The following is an 18,558-nucleotide window of genomic DNA, read 5'->3' on the forward strand; positions in this document are numbered from 1 at the left end:
GAGGTTAGTGAAAAAGAAAAGAAAGTGAGCGCGGTTGGCAAGTTGTTAAAAAGTGACGAAAATTGTGCAAAGAGAAATGGCAGAGTGAATAAAGATGTAAAGAGATGATAAGTGTATATGAGGGTTTTCTGAGGCGATAATACAAAATAGAAATAAGTGGATGCTAAGGAAGTGACTTTTAAAAGTCTGCAAACACTTTGAAAGATGAGAAGCAAAATGGTGCTGCAGAAAACATAATGTGTTCACAGCCCTGTGTTCAAATCTGTGCTCTGATACAGACCACCACCTGTGTGAATTGGCTCTCTGTGCCTCCCTGTCCTGATTTGTACAATGAATGATTTGGGGATCATCTTACTTCCCATGCATTCAATTACCTAGGCTGATGATTCTCCAGTCTATGTATATTACCCTAACCTATCTCATGATCTACAGGCTTTTATGCCCCAGTTTCCTGTTGGTCATCTTGAACCGGATAACTATTTACATTTCAACATATCCAAAAATGAAACCATTCATTCCCCAAACCTTCCTCTTTTGTAAACTTCCCTGTTACTGTTGAGGATACTACTATCCTCTCACAATCTCTGGGTCATCCTCAAGTTCTCATTTCCTCCCATCCCTCTACTCCAAATAGTCACTATGTTAGCAAGGCATGTCAGTATGCTTCTTGTAACATTTCTCACATATTCACTCTTCTCTTTTCTGATATTGCCACCACCCTAGTACAGGACTTTATCACTTCTTTTATGAATTATCACAAAAGCTTACCAGTTGTGCTCCTTGCCACAAGTCTTTCCCCACTCCAGTCCATCTTCCACTTGACGATGAAAGTAATCTTCTTAAAGCTGAGTTCTGATCATTCTCTCTCTCTCTCTCTCTCTCTCTCTCTCTCTCTCTCTCTCTCTCTCTCTCTCTCTCTCTCTCTTCTCTCTCTCTCTCTCTCTCTCTCTTTCTCTCTCTCTCTCTCTCTCTCTCTCTCTCTCTCTCTCTCTCTCTCTCTCTCTCTCTCTCTCTCTCTCCCTCCTCCCTCCCTCCCTCCCTCAGGATCAAATATTAAATTCTCTGCTTTGAAAGACTTTCCTAATTTGTCCCATCCCTCCCTTTTCAGTCTTTTTAAACTTCCACACTGGCATGTGTTCTGTGATCCTGCCATTTGTCCCACATGACATTGTATCCTGATACATGATTCCATGCCTGGAATGCTCTCCCTCCTGGCTTCCTTCATGACCAAGTTCAAACACCATCTTGTCCAGGAAGCCTTTCCCGATCCCACTTAATTCAAGTCCCTTCCCTCTATTGACTGTTCAATATATCCTCTTTCCCTAATTATTGGCAGGCTGTCTCCCTCATTAGACTGTGAGCTCCTTGAAAGCAGAGGCTTTATTTTGCCTTTCTTTGTATTCTCAATGCTTAACCAGATACTTGGCACATTTTTGGTGCTTAATAAACTAACTCATTGACTATCACTTCATGATTAATTGAAAAACTCCAGAGAACTAGGGACCATTTGCAGTATCCTGTATTGTGTCTGTACTTCTCTTACAGCCAAGGGACTGATTATTCGATTGGCAGACTCCTCCATTCCTCATGTAGGCTCAAGGGACATTTCTCAATGCTAAGAGGTATTGGAGCCAATACAATGTTCAGAAAAAGAAAAACCAAAGTGGGGACAGCCTTTAATGGAGTGGGCAGAGAAGTCAGGAATAAGATTTGAAGAGGTAAAAGGAAGCTTGCCCTATGTCAGGAGGCTAGAGGATGGAAAAATATCAAGAAAGCAAAAGAAATGAAAAAAAAAACATTGGAAACTTGGAGCCAAAAGAAAAACAGATTTGAGATTCTTTCTGAAGAAGATGGGGGGAGATTGATGATGTGAGAAGGAAACATTTTCTTGTCCCTCAGGGAATGATCAGGGTGATACAAGAAGATATCAAGTGAGAGAGTAGAGAAGTGAGAGAATAAATAGGATGGTCCAGAGCAAGAAGAGAGAGGAAGGCTGCTCAGTGATCCCCTGCTGAGGGCAATGGCCCAGCTTTGGAGGGACCTGCTCATTCCAGAGGGGCCTCTTATCTTCCAGGAATATCTGTCCAAGACAGAAGAGAAAAACTTCCAAAGACTTGTCAAAACAGATGACTATTCCCTATCTCTGGTGATTCATGTAAGCACAAACGATGATGCCAGAAGGAACTTAGAAAGCGTAGCCAAGTGTTAGGAAGCCTTGGACAAGAAACTGAAAAGTTTGGGAGAGGGGAAGAGAAAACTGCCATTTGTATCCTTTCATCAAACTGGATGCCAGAGAGAGAGGATAACGATATAGGAAGAAGAGCCATTGAGACATGGAGAAATCCAAAGGAGGCAAAGTTCAAGAAAGAAGCCAGCAGCAAATCCCTTGGCCTGCATTGTCCAAATACGAATAGACGTAGTTTAGTAAATAAAATAAAGTTTCAAAAGCATGGGGGGAAAAGTTGAGCTCTTACATATCATGACAACTTGATGGGACGAAACTCATAACTAGGATATAACTCTGGACAGGGATACTTTATTCAAAAGAAACCGAATAGGTAAGGAGTGTGTGTGTGTGTGTGTGTGTGTGTGTGTGTGTGTGTGTGTAAAATTTCATATTAAATAAATAGGTAGGGAAAAATCCAAGCAAGGTGATATAGATCCGTATTTTAGTGAAGATATTGGAGGAACAAACAAAAGTGAAAACCATTATATCTACAGACAATAAGAAGAAATGATGGGAGAACATCAATTATACAGGCTGTTTAAGAAACCTCTCTGTTCCTCTCTCTCTCTGCTTCTCTCTCAATTGCCTCTTGTCTGTCTCTCTCTGTCTCCCCACCCCTCCTCCCAAAAGTAGACAAGATTGTAATTTCTTGACATGTCATACTGAGTATCTCATCCTTCAAAAAGTGGAGGGACCAATGCATTTTCTCACCAACAGGACATGATTGGTTGCTAGTATACAAATGATAGGAAGTGTTTGGGGGAGGTGAGTAACAGTTCCTTCCTGAAGTTTGTGTTGAAGAAGAAGCAGCTGCAGATAGTCTGACAGACACATTAGCTTTTAGGAGAGTCGATTTTAGAAACTCCATAGGAAAGCTAATTGAGAAACTTATGGACTAAAATTCTACAGGGGAAAATCATCACATAAGGGGAATGGGAGAGTTTTCAGAAATGAAAATCTGAAGACACGGGAAAAAGTGGTTTTTAAAAGGAAGAGAAGCATGAGTTGTCTAAAAAGGTCAAAAAATTAGTCAGAGAATTCAGCAAACAAATTAGGTTTTTAAAAGGTATGTGTAGAACATAGCAGCCTGGATAGGTGATGTAGAATAAATAGAAATGCATGTCCTAGGGGTGAGAATACTGAAGCTTAAGATGACCTGAGTGGGGAGGGTGATGAAAATTTGTTTTTGCTGTAAGGGAATTTGTTGGCTGTGGGGAAGGGGAAGGGAGAAAAATAGAACCGATAGAACCGATACCTAAGATGGATTGTGTGGTTTACAACATGGATTTTTATGCTACCCTTGCTGTTGATGATGATCATGTTTTCTTTGCCAAGGAAAATTATTGTTAGAGTGGAAACGGCCACATGAGAACAACTAATAGACAGTTAGTACCCATTCTAAGTAAGGAGATAGTAACAGAGTACCAATGTGCTCCTGGCAAGATCAGGGGCTTTGATCCACATGAACTGTGTCTTGGAGTTATAACAAGCATTTCTGAAATAATAGCGATATTGGTATGTAGTGACGAGGTTTTCAAAGCATTTTGTTGACATGATTCCAATCGGTTATGGCTTTGTTACGCGGTAGGTGCTGTTATTATGCCATTTTACAAATGCTGAAAATGAAGATCACAAAAGGTAAAATAAGCTTCTTAAGATCATGCAGTTATTAAATGTCAGGAATACGATTCCAAACCTGACTCCATGTCACATGATAAATCATGGTGGCAGGGATGAAGAGGAATGCTGCCTAATAACTTGCCAACTTTCGGGATGTTTGCTAATAATTCAGTATGATCCCAAAGCAGGGTATTTCCTGTCAGTGTCTTCTATATGTCTTTGGCTAAAGTCCCATTCACCTTGCACTATTATATTGCTGCACTCCACTGAATCTTCATTCCCTTTTCCCTAGAATGTTAATGATAAAATTTGGAGAGAGAGGCTAGAGTTAGGAAGAACTTCAAGTCCCACCTCTGACACTTAGTAGTCCTGTGACCCTGGAAAATCACTTAGCAGATTGACCTGCTAAAGGTGGACACAAAATGTATCTTGCATTCATGGAGGGAGTTCTACATCAGTAGTTCTCTGAACTGGCAGAGCCCTGGATCCTTCCCATAATACTTGCACCATCTACCTCCTACAACTGTCTTGGGGATTAAAATATGTGTGAAACTTTTTGTAAAAGGTAAAGCATTTTACAAATGCATGTTATCAGTATTCATTACCTCCCACCCATTCTACTCTACTCTACTAATGAATAAACTATTCTGGAAGTAATTAGTTCTGAAGGTACATTACTTCTTTTAGGCATCTAGAAAACGAATAGATTTCACAATGTTTACTCTTAATCTTCATTGTTTTCTCATGGTTCAAGTTTTAAAAAAAAGAATTGAGACTTTTTATTTTTACAGCACTTTAAAATGGCTTTTCCATGGAACTAGTGTCTTTCGTGATCCCTGCCCTATGCCCTACTGTTTTACTTGTCTGCATCTTCTTTGTGATGTGGAGGGGGACCTAGGGTTCTTGGTTGTTTTGCCAGATGCTAATCTGCTGGAAGAGTGTCCTGTACTGCTCAAGAGATGATCTGTCATCTGAGGACAACCTTAGCTAAGGATCGCAATGTGCCTCCCTTTGGGGGACAATGGAATCAATACTGGGGGACCATAGCATCTCATGAAGATAATCACTACAATCTGGAGTATGTGGGAGGGATGAAAAGGAATGAGAGAGAGAGAGAGAGAGAGAGAGAGAGAGAGAGAGAGAGAGAGAGAGAGAGAGAGAGAGAGAGGGAGGGAGGAGACAGAGACAGAGAGAGGAGACAGAGAGAGAGAGAGGAGACAGAGAGAGAGAGAGACAAGTGGTCTCTTGAAGAACTGAAGTTCTGCTTTGGGACAATAGTCCCTGGAATTTCTAGTCGTTGAAAAGTGAAGTAACAGCTGTCACATCAGTGAATGTGGCCAGTGGTCTTCATGGACAAATCTCGTAGAATATAGGATGTTTGTGCAGAAATGAACCTGGACTTTGCCTCAGAGGAGTCTGGATCTCTTTATTTGCCCAAAGAAACAGTGTTTCCGGGAGACTTTTACAGTGGTGACATGATTTGTTAACATCAGCATCGTCATTATTATTAATAGCTAGCATTTACATAATTAAGGTTTGTAGTGTGCTTTGCAATTATTCTCATTTGATTCTCACAACAATATTATCCCTATTTGATAGATTAGAAAACAGAGGGCAGTCAAGAGGCTTGCCTAGGATCATTCAGCTAGCAAGTGTTTGAACTTGTATTTTAATTTGCATCTTCTTGATTCCTGGTCTAATGCTCTCTTCCCTGAACATTCTAGCTGCTCCACAATAAGATATCTTTATGGTTATTCTATATAATCAGAGAGTAAAAATCTGAAACTCTAAAGGAGTCAAAGATTTTTCCAGGTTAAAGGTTTTTAATCTGGCATTCATGACATAAAAACAATTAAGAGGCCCTGGTTTAGTACCAGTCCCCAGCAGAAGTGTGAAGTAGGGAAAGTGTGCTCTTGCCTGTTTCCACTTCCCTTTGGTTGTACCCACTCCAACATCTGATGCTCTCTCTCCTCCAGAATCTCCTCTGTAATGAAGGAGAATCTTTGGTCATTGTGGTTGGTGAAATTTTCTACTTAATAACTCGCTAAGTGGGAGATTGTTTCAGACCACTTCTAATGCACTGAGGGTTGCCTGGGAAGGCCCAGAGAGTCCTTCCATGGGTGACTCAGAACCTCAGGATATATCTCCAATCTGACCCTGATCCTTTTTCATCTCCTGACTTCAAAATCTGAATTAAAGTAGGTCCACATGGGTTCATTTGCTTGTTTGTCATTTTGGCAGTGTTGTAACCTGCCCCGTTTGAGCATGTACAGTTGGGAGGTATTTTCTCCGTGGAGCTTTCCCACTGTGGAGCACAGGGGGCAATCTTCCTAAGTTAAACACAGGGCTGCCCCCACAGGCATGTAATTGGATTAGGGGGACGCATCAAGCCCATATTTTAAGTCTTTGGAGTACCATGTTCAATGTTTAGAAGCTCCTGAAAAAATGTTAGGGGGGAAAGGGTCTAATGTGCCATCAGCATGATGTGCTGCTGTCCAGCATCAGTGAAAAGGGCATGGTGGGGTGAGCGGTGCGTTCTGGTGAGTGATGCTCCATCATGTGCCATCCCTCAGAACCACATCCACCAGGACCCTCTAAGTGAGTGTCATCTGTCACTAATCCTGGCCCCAAATGGGGTACACCAGTGGATATGAAGCTAAAATCAAAGCACACGAAAGTGTCTGAAGAATCAACCCTCCCCATTCCATGCACAAAGCCATTGTGAAGAACATAAATAATGGCCCAGATGCCTTCTTCGTCTTGTGTTCAGTTCTTATGCAACCCTGTTTCAGCTTATTAGGTAGATTAAGAGTGGGCTGTCAGCCCTCATCCTGGGGCTTTCAGTGAGGGAGGGAGTTTTTAGTGCGAGACCTAAAGTTTGATTAGTGCTTTTTCTATTAACCCTGCTGGAAGTCCTGGGAGTAAATCCCCTGTTGCCTGCTGAAATCAAACCTTTTTATTAACTTTTTGAAACTCATGGGAATAATTGTCCACAATCAGAATTTTAAATTTATACTCAACAAAGATTTGGATTCCCCCCCCCCACTTTGTTTTCCCTGTAGTTTCATTCCACCCAAATCTGCAGAACATAGATGGTTAGTGATCCCTCCAGGAGTGATGGATTTCACTTTCAAAATAAATAGTAAATAGAAGAACCGTGTTTATATTTTGTAATGCTAAAAAGAAAGCGCTCCCAAGTTACTAGTGGGGGAAGTACTGCTGACTGTGTTCTTTGTAACTTTGATGAATTCACGTTCCTATCATTTCTCCCTAGAGTCTTCACTGGAAATTTGCTAACCTGGAGCAAAGTTATGGTAGGGGTTAAGATAGTAATGGCAGGGATATTGGGAATTAAGGAAGAGTTGGGGTATGGGATAACAGAGGTATGAAGGAGAACAGAAGAGACTGAAAGCAGAAAGGATAGTTGAAAGTAAAAGTACAGAAGATGGTTCAGTGGTTATGGTAACATTGTCAGTAGATGCTGGAAAAATGGCCATCAGGGTTTGTTTTGCCTCAACTCAAGTCAGGGATAGTGGAGTTGATCCTTTGAAAAAGAGGGTAATGGTGATGGCTTGTGTTGGGGAAGGGTTGGAGCAGCATTTGCCCAGAGTCAGGTAAGGCAGGGTCACATTCTTTCGACTGGGGAAAAGATGAGAGGATATAGTGTTCAGTTATGCTTGGGGATAAAGTACTCCCTTCCCCAAATCCGAGTTTTGGAGCATCTCCCAATCTCCCAAGTCACCCTACCCTAAGTGCGGCTTTTCTCACTCTACCAAAGGGTATCTTGCCCCTGTGTCCAGGTCATTTGCCTTAACCCTAAGCTCCCTTCTTTTACTTTATGGACTGTATACCAAACTAGATTGGGTTCTCATTTTCATCTCAAAGAATATCCTAGGTATTTTTAAATTAATATGTCCGATTGTACAAATAAAAGAATGGTATTTTTCATCCTTCCTTGACCATTGCAGTGGATCCAAAAATCTGATCTATTTGGATACTCCCTTCAGTGACGCAGAGAGCAGCCCTGTGTTATGCGCTTTTTATGTGTAACCGAGGACAAATCCTTCACTAGAGTACATCCAACTTTCTAGGGGATCTTGCTCTAGATCTATTGGCATTAAGTCAAAGGTAACTGTTTGTCACTTACTTACCAGCTCATCCTTTTAAAAAAGTTCTCTCAGTGTGTATGGATATATGTGTATCGTGTACATGTGTGTATGTGATAACATCATTGACACTGCTTTTTCATGCAGTTCTTTCCTGATAATATTTCATAGCTTACTTAACATTCAACATACATACATATAGATACACACACACACACACACACACACACACACACACACACACACACACTTCTATTGCCCTTTGAATGATCCTCAATTTTAATTCATTGGAAACCATGACTCATAACCTAACATCATTGAACGAATATTGTTGTTAAAATAATGGGCTTTTATTTCTGGAAGAAACTTCTTTTATTTCCCAGAAGCAATCCTGTCCATTCTCTTCTTCCTCCACCTCCTTCACCTCCTCCTCTTCCTCTCCAGTTATAGGCTGAGTTCAGTCCTCATTTGCAATATCTGTTCATGATACATGTAATAACAAATTCCTTCTCATCCTGGAAGAGAATGGAGTTAGAGTAAACTAAGGTTATTCCTGTTGAGCTCAAATTCTCCCTAATTCTACTATGTCGGAAAGGCTCCAGTTGCGCCTCAGCAACAAACGTAGTATACTTTTTGAAGATCAGCCTCACTCATTTAGTGATGAATTCTTTGGTATAGAAGATCGCTACGATAATGGAGATTGAGGATGAAGATGAAAATGAGGATGATAGCTAAAACATTTATAGTGCTTTAAACTTTGTAATTCACTTTCCTTATATGATCTCTTTTGATCCTTATAATAAATCTGGGAAGTAGGTACTGTTTTTATCACCGTTTTTCAGATGAGGAAACTGAGGCTAAAAGAAGGTAAGTGACTGGCCCAGATTCACACAGCTAATACATTTCTAAGTCAGGATTTGAACTCAGGTCTTTTTGACTCTAAGTTAGGAAATGAAGAAAAATATAGTTAGATCCTTACATCCATATACCTTCCTTTTGTTTCTGCAAACTGGGTTTAGGAGTAGTTGCCAAAAATCCCATAATATTTCAGACTATCTTTACTGGTTATTCACTTATTGTTTAGTAATTCCATGACTAGGAAAAAGAGATGAAAACTTGTAATAATATGTGATTGGGGTGAAATATCCAATGAGTTACAGTAGTGATAGTAGTGTTATCATTTATCTACTGTGTGCCAGGCACTGTACTAAATGCAAAAATCATCTCATCTGACCTTCACAACAATCCTAGAAGAAAAGTGCTGTCATTATCTCTTATTTACATTTGAGGAAACTGAGGTAAGCATAAGTTAACTGATTTGCCTAAGATCACCCAACTAGTGAGTGTCTGAAGTTGTTGAATTTGAACTCAGGGTTCCCTGAAGTCCCAGCATTCTGGTGACTGTGCCGCCTCTTGCTCCTTCCCATCGGCTAACCATTTTAACTAGATTGGCCTTTGACGGGATATATAGGCTGTTTGCTTCTTTTTTTTCCAGCAGGATCCTGGAAGCCATAATTTCTATAAGATTTTTTTTTAATTGAATGTGTGGAGAGAAAAAATAATCATGGCCCTTTAAAAAATGTAGTTGGCTCAGGACAAAAGTATTTCCTGGATGAACTGAATGACATATTCATGTGTCATTAGCATACCTCTGTTACATGAGTCTAGGTCCTTAGTTTAGAAAACACTAGTTTACTTTAGTTGAGTAATGGTTTTAATAGGTCTTCTATCTTCCAACCCTGTAAAGTTGATAGGAATTTTTAATCTCCCTTATCAGATGAAGAAACTTAGGTGCATAGAAATGGCCACCTGGCTCTAGAACTTGACCTGAAATCTGCTAATGATAAACCCAGTGCTTTCTCCATCCCCCAATGCTGGATCTGTGGATTTTACACGTTTGGTGTAGATCACCCTGCCCAAGCCCAGTTGAGCCAAGGGCTATGGCAAGGCCTACTTCTCATTTCTCCTGAATTTTAAAATTTTATTTTAAAATTTTTATTTTTTTATTTCTCCTGAAATAAAACCCAGCCAAAGAATGGGCAGCAGTGACCAAATCAAAAGCAGAATTGCAGAGTGGGAAGGCCCTCTGAGGCTATCTACTTCAATCCATATGAATCTTCACAATGACTTCCAAATCTAGCTTAAAGACCTTAATTAAAAGGGAACCACCTCCCAAGGCAGCCCACTTTCCTTTGGCACAGGATTACTATTTTATAACTTTTGCCCACTGATCCTATTCATTACTTGGGGCCAAGAAGAAAAGACCCTCAAGGACAATCATCATGTTCCCCCTTCTCCAGGCAGTACACCCTCAGTTCATCCAGTTGGCCATATATAGCATGAACTCAAAGCTCTTCACCAAATTGCTTGATTGCTCATCCTCTAGATATGAGCCAGCTTGTCAGTGTCCTTCCTAAATTGTAGTGCCTAGAACTGAACACAGTGATTAGGGTCTTGTGTTGTCTGACCAGGATGATCAGCTTCCTAGTCATAGGGTCATAGACTAAGACCTGGAAATGTCTTTAGAAGCTGTCTAGTTCAACTTTCTCAGTTTTACATATGAGGAATCTGAAGCTTAGGAAGGTTAAGGGACTTACCTAAAGTCACAGCGCTACAGAAAGTGGCAGAGCTAGAAATCAAACTCATGTCTTCTGATTCTCAATCCAGCATTCACCACTGTACCATGTTGCCTCACAGTCCTTCAAGCTGTGTCTCTCTTAATGCAATGCATGATCCCATCAGCTCTCTTAGTGAACCATATGCCATGCCTTTTCCATATAAACTGCTGTCTAGCTAGCTACACTTCGGCTATTTTGTCCCTGTGAAGGTTACTTTTTTTTTTTTTTTCCGCTGAGGCAATTGGGTTTAAGTGACAGCCAGGAAGTGCTAAGTGTCTGAGGCCAAATTTGAACTCAGGTCTTCCTGACTTCAGGGCTGGTGCTCTATCCACTGCACCACCTAGCTGCCCCATGAAGGTTACTTTTTAAGTTAATGGTAAGACTCTGCTGTTTAATGTCCTCATAGACAGGATGAAAAATTGCCTGCAGATGGGGTTGACTGTGAATAAATTCTCTAGTTAAAGAATAAGGTGGAGGTTGAGGACAGTTGAGATTCTCCACTCATTGTTGCTATGTCATAGAGTATAGGCCCAGAGCCTACTTTCCTCCGTTTCTTAGCTAATTATGAACCTGGATTTTCAGATGCCAAAATGATCTCTCAAGAGGAAATGATTCTGTTTGAAGATGACCTTTGAGTAAGGAAACCAAACCCTGCCTGTATCTCCCTAGTCACCTTGGATGGGTCTCTGCCCTCACTGGGCATCAGTTTCTTCAGCTGTTAAATGCAGAGTGTGGACTAGAAGGTGGCCCAGTCCTTTATCAGCGCTGACATTTTCTAAGAAAAGAAATCTGTGTAATGTCGGGGATTTCTCCATTATAACCAGTGGATAAGGGGTCCCCAGTTTTCCCCTCATTTCTTCTCCCTCCTCTTCCTGCCTTAATGACAATGCTACATAGTTCTATGGTGCATTGCAGCTTGCAAAGCATTTTCACATACTTGATTCATTTGAGGTCAGATCACATGGTTCTTTAAATTTATGTGTGTCTTTTAATTGATTTTCCTCCTTGTCCATCCACTGCCCTCATGAGAAATGGTTCTCTAGTCTTGTCTCAGACGGTAGAGATCTGATATCTGCAAAGGCAGAAGTACACATTTTTTTTCCACTGGGGCAAAAGAAAAGTTATCATGGGGGAAGCACAGTTTAAGGCAGTGTTATTGCAGGAACAGGAATAACCAGAACACGAGGAGATCTGGTCCTCTGCCTTGAAGATTTGGGGAGGGACAGGCCCAGGAAAGGGATACCATGGTGTTGTAACCCTGGAGGGGCAGTGGCCTTCCACAATTCCAAAGGGCCCCAGAGATGATCATGAAGACAATGGTTCTCTTGAGAAAGGAATGCACTGAACCCCAGTGGGTACCCTGGACAAAAGCACCATTAGCTCAGTGCTGGTGACAGATCTGGGCCTACACAATCCTTTGTGCAGCTTGTATCTAATTGAGTGGTTTGGCTTTTTTTAGATAGATGATGAAAATTTTGTTTCAAAGCTCACTTAGCTAAAACAATTTCACTTACACTTTGTCAAACATCTTGGATTTATAGACTAACACACTTAGAATAATTTCTAATGAGGCCATGGTAACTATTTAATGCTGTTTCAATTAGTAGTGAATATGTGGGCAAAATGGAGCATGTGTTACTGATTGGGACCTCTTCTTCCTTTATAAAAATGAAATCTTGAAGGGCTCCAATTTGCTGCTATTGATGATCCCACTGAGCTTAATTTATAACTTCACTAAGAGCAAAGAAAGCTTGTTTTTGAAGGTAGATTACTAAAATGGGGAAAATCTCAATACCCAGGTATCAGCCAAAGTCATTCAGTCATGGCTTTTCGGCAGTGATTTGACACAAATTTCCATCAATACTTTAAAAAAAAGAATCCTTATCATCTCTAAAGCTTTTTGTTACGTTCCAAGGCCAATCTTGTGTAGAAAAATCTAGGGCTTATGCAAGCCTGTTGTCCTTCTCTTGGCACCAGGATGAGACAGAAACCGTCTGTGACCAGTTTCATTTAACATTTACTTCCCCCATCGTTGGTACTTATTGGTCTGTGACATTCTAAGGCAGGACTTCTTCACCAGCAGCCGTTGTTCCTCATTTTCCTTTGTATCCTCAGTGTGTCACACTTCTTTTGCTTCATGAATGTTTGTTGGATTGATCATAAAATATTTGTGCTGCATTAAGCATAGAGGCCCAAGTTCTAGCCAGGCGAGTGCTTCCCCAAACCTTCTACCTTCAGCTGAACTCTCTGTTTGGTTGTCTCTCAAGTATAGTGTACCTCCATCTGGGATATATACCAGCATCCTTCCCTTTGACTAAGTGCCTTAAAAACCTCATGGGGAAGAAGAAATGATGATGGAAATAAATACCACACTGGCCCATTATGGCCTATGGTATCATTGACCTTTCTAGGAAAAGAGATTTTCACTTTTTTTCACTTCCTGATTTCACTAGCTACCACTGTCCCTTCAAAATCTTTTTGTTTATTTTGCATATATTCTTTACCTCCTTATACGTGTGTGTGTGTGTGTGCATGTGTGTGTGTTGTCTCATCCTGTTAAAATATAAACTCCTCAAGGTCTGGACCCCTTTTGTTTGTACTTGCATCATCAGCACCTGGCAGCAATGCCTGTACTCCACACCAGGAAGTATAGCAAGAGCTTCATAAATGCTTGTTGAATGATTGACTGACCCAGGTCCTGCTTTGGGATTCTCCTTATTCTGCCAAGAGTCCACTCTGCTCCCAACCTGTGTTGAGTTGCTTAGGAATCAGTACCCCTGTTGTAAATAGGGGATTAACATCCGTGGGCCTGGAAGCGCTCCTGTTTAGATGACACAACTGTCCAAGCTAATTTTCACATGTATCTCTAATTCCAGATGGGCATTTCTGTGGGGGTCTCCCAAATTGACCAGAACAGCTGCTGCACTAGAGAACTGCTCTGCTTCATGGAGGCATTGGCCTGGGGGTGGGAGAGGGGGAAAGGGGTACCTCTGGATTTGGGGGCTAATCCACTAGTGATCAATCCCATGAGAAAAGAACATCTCTGAATAACCTTTCTGGAAATGGGATGATTAGTACTGTGAGGTAAAAAACAAAATTTATATATGAACTTTCTGTAAGTTGTGGGTGGAGAAAAGGTACTGATTCATCTGAGGCTTCCAGGTTGTTTATCTCAAGTATGGCTTAGTAATAGTAGCTGGCATTTATAGAGCACTTTAAAGGTTACAAAGCACTTTATAAATGTCATCTTGTTTGATCCTCACAACAGTCCTGTGAGATAGGTGCTATTTTTATCTCCATTTTACAGCTGAGGAAACTGAGGCAGGGAGAGAGCCAAGGTCACACAGCAAGCAAGTTGTCTGAGGCTGGATTTGAACTCCCAGTCCAGCACAATCCACCAAACTATTCCTACGTAGCTGATGGAAGACTGGGTTCTCTGAAGATCTAGGAGCATGGATAATATACCCCTGGGGAAAATGCAGAATTAAGTGCAAAACTTTCATATGGCAGACAGTGAAGTCACCCGCTTCCCGTGCCAGTGACTTGGCATAGCTTCCCTCACTTCAGTCCAATTCACTGGCATGTCATGGCATCACCTCCCTGATGGCATGGTGCTCCTACAGAAGGAAGGAAAAAACAATAACAACTATAACAGCTGCCACCCCTACCACCAATGATTTTCTTCAGCAGTACTGACATTGAGGTCCAGCCAGAGAAGAAGGAGGAGCAGTGAGTCATGTGGAAGTCACCACGAGCCAGATGAACTGTGCTAGATACTGGATCAGAGATTGGATAAGTGATAGAGGAATGCAATAGAGATCCCACCTCACTGTGAGTGGAACTGGACAGCATGAACTCAGAAATTGTATTCAGTACCAGAGTTCTAAAATTGTATAAAGTATATGAGGCAGGTTTTACACACACACACACACACACACACACACACACACACACACACACATGTATATATATACATATATGTGTGTGTTTACACATGTATGTGCTGGCATGTACTGGCAAAGGCCTCAATTATATATGTGTGTGTATGTATCTATGTATATATCTATATAAAAACTGTATACACACACACACACACACACACATATATATGTCTATGCATAATTTAGGCCTCTGCCAGCACTCTTTTAAAATGGATTACAGGAACATATTGGTGGTCAGCTAGTACAATCCCATATTTTACAAGAGAAAAAAATGGAGGCTATCACAAAGTACTGGGCCAAGGTCACACGATAAATAATTTGTCTAATTGAGATTCAAATTCAGGGCTGTTGACCACCGTTTTTCCCGTGTCTTTTTTTACACACCACTGCTTCTATAAAAACAAGATCATAAAACTTGGATGTAAAGCTACAAAAGACTCTAGACTAGGTCCTTAAATTCCAGCCCCCTTATTTTAAACATGAATACATTAAGTGACTTGTACTAGGTCATTCAGCTAGTATCAGTGGTAAGATTTAAATTGAAGTCTTTCTGGCCCAGAATTCTAGCACTCTATCTCTACCATACCATCCAGATGGAAACAGCTAGTGTGAAAGAAAAATTCTCAGAGCATAGGTCTTAGAACATTAGAATTAGAAGGAACCTTTAAGGTTATCTGGTCCATTTCCTTAATTGAATGGATATGGAAACTGAGACTCAGAAATCATCCAAAGAAGAATGGCTTTATTAGAATTTACCTGGAGAGAAGTTTAAACAGAAAAATTATCTCCATCAACCTGACAGGTGGAGTTTTTTCCTTGTAGTTTGATTTTTCATTAGTCCCAGGATGTTTGTCAGAGGAGAAGACAAGGACATTTGGATTTGACGAAGACATTGGATACATTAGCACGCTTTTTTCATTGCCAAATTAATTCCGGGAAATATATGCTAACAAGGACTGTAAACAAACCCAGAGCATTCATGTGTAACCAAAAGGGAAAGGATACTTAATGATGCTACTACTCAGGAAGAAGAGTTTGAAGGGGAAAAAAATCAAGCCAAAGCAAGAGCCGCCCTAGATCAGGAAAGATGTTATTCACTGATGTGAAGCAGGAGATAGTGTTTCTTCTGGTTGATTCTAGAGAGGTTGGCTGGGATTCTGTGTCACTCTTACTAGTCTCCCCTCCCCCCCCCCCCCCCCCCCCCCCCCCGCAATGTGTGACACTGATGGCTGGTTAAGTGCAATACACAAAGCACTACATGGAACTGAGCTGTGTAAGTGATCTTGGTCAGGTCACATTCCTTTTTGGTTTCCTTACTTCAAAAGGAGGAAGTTCCCGACTTTATGACATGATAATCTGTGAAGTCCCTCCCAGGTCGAACATTTTGATGTAGTTCACTGAACTGGTCACTTTACCATCTGAGGCATTTGTTGAAAGGTTTGATCTGTGACTAGCCTCAAAGGGGTTTATGGGTCAATGGAAATAAAAAATTCTAAAAATCAGAGATCTCCAAAAATGGAATTGGTTGCTTATGGAAAATGTGATTCCCCATCACCAGGGAGACTGATTCTGAAACTGAAGGACTTTGATCTTGAGAATTCTTTATGGGACACTCCTGCCATAGATAGGGAGCTTGGATCAGGTGACCTCTAAGGACTTTGCCACCTCTGCCATTCTGTGGCTCTGGCATTTTGCAGTTAAATGATTCTAATAGGTTTCTACCAGGAAAACTCTAAGACTCTGTGCTCTTCAGCAGTGACTTGTGACTGGCTATCCAGGGATCTGACTCAATCCCACACACTCACCAATTATTTATATATATATATATATATATATATATATATATATAGGATGCACATGGCAGTTTGCTGGAACTCTGTCTTCCCAGAAATCAGCCGGAGTCAGGATCACTAAATGTCTTTATTCTTGATCTTTTACAGTCAAGGTCAGGGGCTTAGGCCTAGCAACCTCACACACACACCTTCCTCCCTCAAACGCCCTAAGAGACTGACTCAGCATCGGAGTCTCAATTCCTCTTCCTCCTCCTACACCTCCCACACACGTCACTTCCCCCCTTTTGTCCCACCAATCAAGTCAGCACAGAATAGCTGGGGAGGGTCAACCTTCAAACAAGTTAATAGGGAACCTTCCAATTGGCGATTAGTCTCACGTGCTTCATTATCCAAGTGCATTGCTCAGTTCTAGCCCTTTACAGCAGTTTGCATGTTTATATTAAAAAGCAAACACCTTGAGGACAGGGACTTATTTTCTTTGTCTTTCTTTGTATGCTTGGTGTTCGCTACAGTGCCTGGCACAGAAGTAAGGACTTAATGCTTCTTGGCTGACAAAGTACTCAGTTAGATGTACTTGGGTACACTAGGTAGATTACAACAGCAAAATATGTGACACCCACTGAGAAATGTGGAGAAGACAAAAACCAGATGCTGCTAAAAACCCAAAACTCTTTCTATATGGAAGAAAATACGTCCCCTCATTTATTAGAGAATCAAGGATGTTCAAAATAATAGGCCAGATATAGAGCAATGTTTTGTTAAAAAGAATAAAATCACACAGAAAGGAGCCGAAAAGACTGTCCAGTCTAATCCCTTAATGTCCACATTAAACTGTGATATACAGAACTGAACACAGTTTTTCTAATGAGACTTTTATTCTGCTTGTTTGGAATCAATTGTTTGGGACGGCACACTTTTACTAGCACAGCCTAAGTTTATGTTAACTTTCTTTCGGATGGAGGAAATCATTTTGTTATTTTATGGACTCTTATGGAACTTAGGATCCATGAAGATCCTTTCCAAATGAATTGTTCTCTGTCATCTTTTACTTGATCATTATTTTTTAACCCAATGATAAGACATTGCATTTCTCCCTATAAATTTTATATTTTCTTTCTTTGTTTGATTTCTTTCTGTTTGGTGGTATGCGAATGAGCAATGAAAAACAGGGCTAGAAGGAGAGAGGCCTCTCGCCATCCCCAATATAGGGCTTGTGAATATAGACCAGCATTTGTTCTTTGGAGGCTGTGACTTTGTAAGTTTCAAAAGCTCGAGAGACTGGGTCACCAGGAATGGAATCTTTCCCAATGTTTGCGGCTATCCACTCTTGCTTTGAGGTCCAGGAAAGAAGAAAACGTTTCAGTCCCACAGCAGCAAGAGTTGACATGAGGACCCATCCAGCACCTAAGCCTTATTTGCTTGTCAACTTGATGGGACCAATGTAGAATCCAGGAAAAGATTAATGATGAAGTTGGATGTGGAGTGAGTGTTCCCCAGGTGTTGAGGGAGTAGGTGTTTTGTCCATCATTTCTGGCTATATCTTTGAACTAAATATTCCTTTATTAAAGCTAATAAAATATATTATTACATTTAGCCAGGAAGTCTAAGCTTTGAACAAAGAATACCAAATGAGCTTTAACACGGTCTTCACAAAAGATGCATATGGGAAGACTTGGGGTCATAGGACCCCTTAAAAGGTAGTCATTGTCATTCTGCCCACTTTATGGATGAAAATCCTTTGGTTGGAGAAACTGAAGTCACTTGCTTCCAGTCACACAGTTTGTACATAAAATGGGACTGGAAGCCAGTTCTTTATAATTCTAAGTCCAATACTCTGTCCACTCTGAGGTGCTACATCCTCCTGGCCTTGCAAGTTTCGCCTCTGTCTGCTTCTCTCTCTCTGTCTCTCTCTCCCATTAAAATTTCCCAAAACAATTTACCAAAACCAGAAATTCAACTCCATTGGTTTTTTTCAAGCTTGGCTTTACCTGTAGATAGAATAGGAAGCTGCCTACAGTGTATGGGATAGAAGGAAGAGGCCTGGTATTACTAACTCTCTGTTCTACACAGACTCCACTTAATTGAATTCTACAGCTCATAGATGGGTATCTCTCCCCTTACTCGTGGATATGATTCATAATGTGGGAAATACTAGGTAAAATATTGGACCAGGAGTCAGGAAAACCTGGGTCCAAATCCTACTTCCCATGCTGACTCTGTGATTATGGGCAAGCTGCTTCACCCTCCGGCAAA

Source organism: Sminthopsis crassicaudata, chromosome X, assembly GCF_048593235.1.
Source record: "Sminthopsis crassicaudata isolate SCR6 chromosome X, ASM4859323v1, whole genome shotgun sequence".
NCBI lineage: Eukaryota > Metazoa > Chordata > Mammalia > Dasyuromorphia > Dasyuridae > Sminthopsis > Sminthopsis crassicaudata.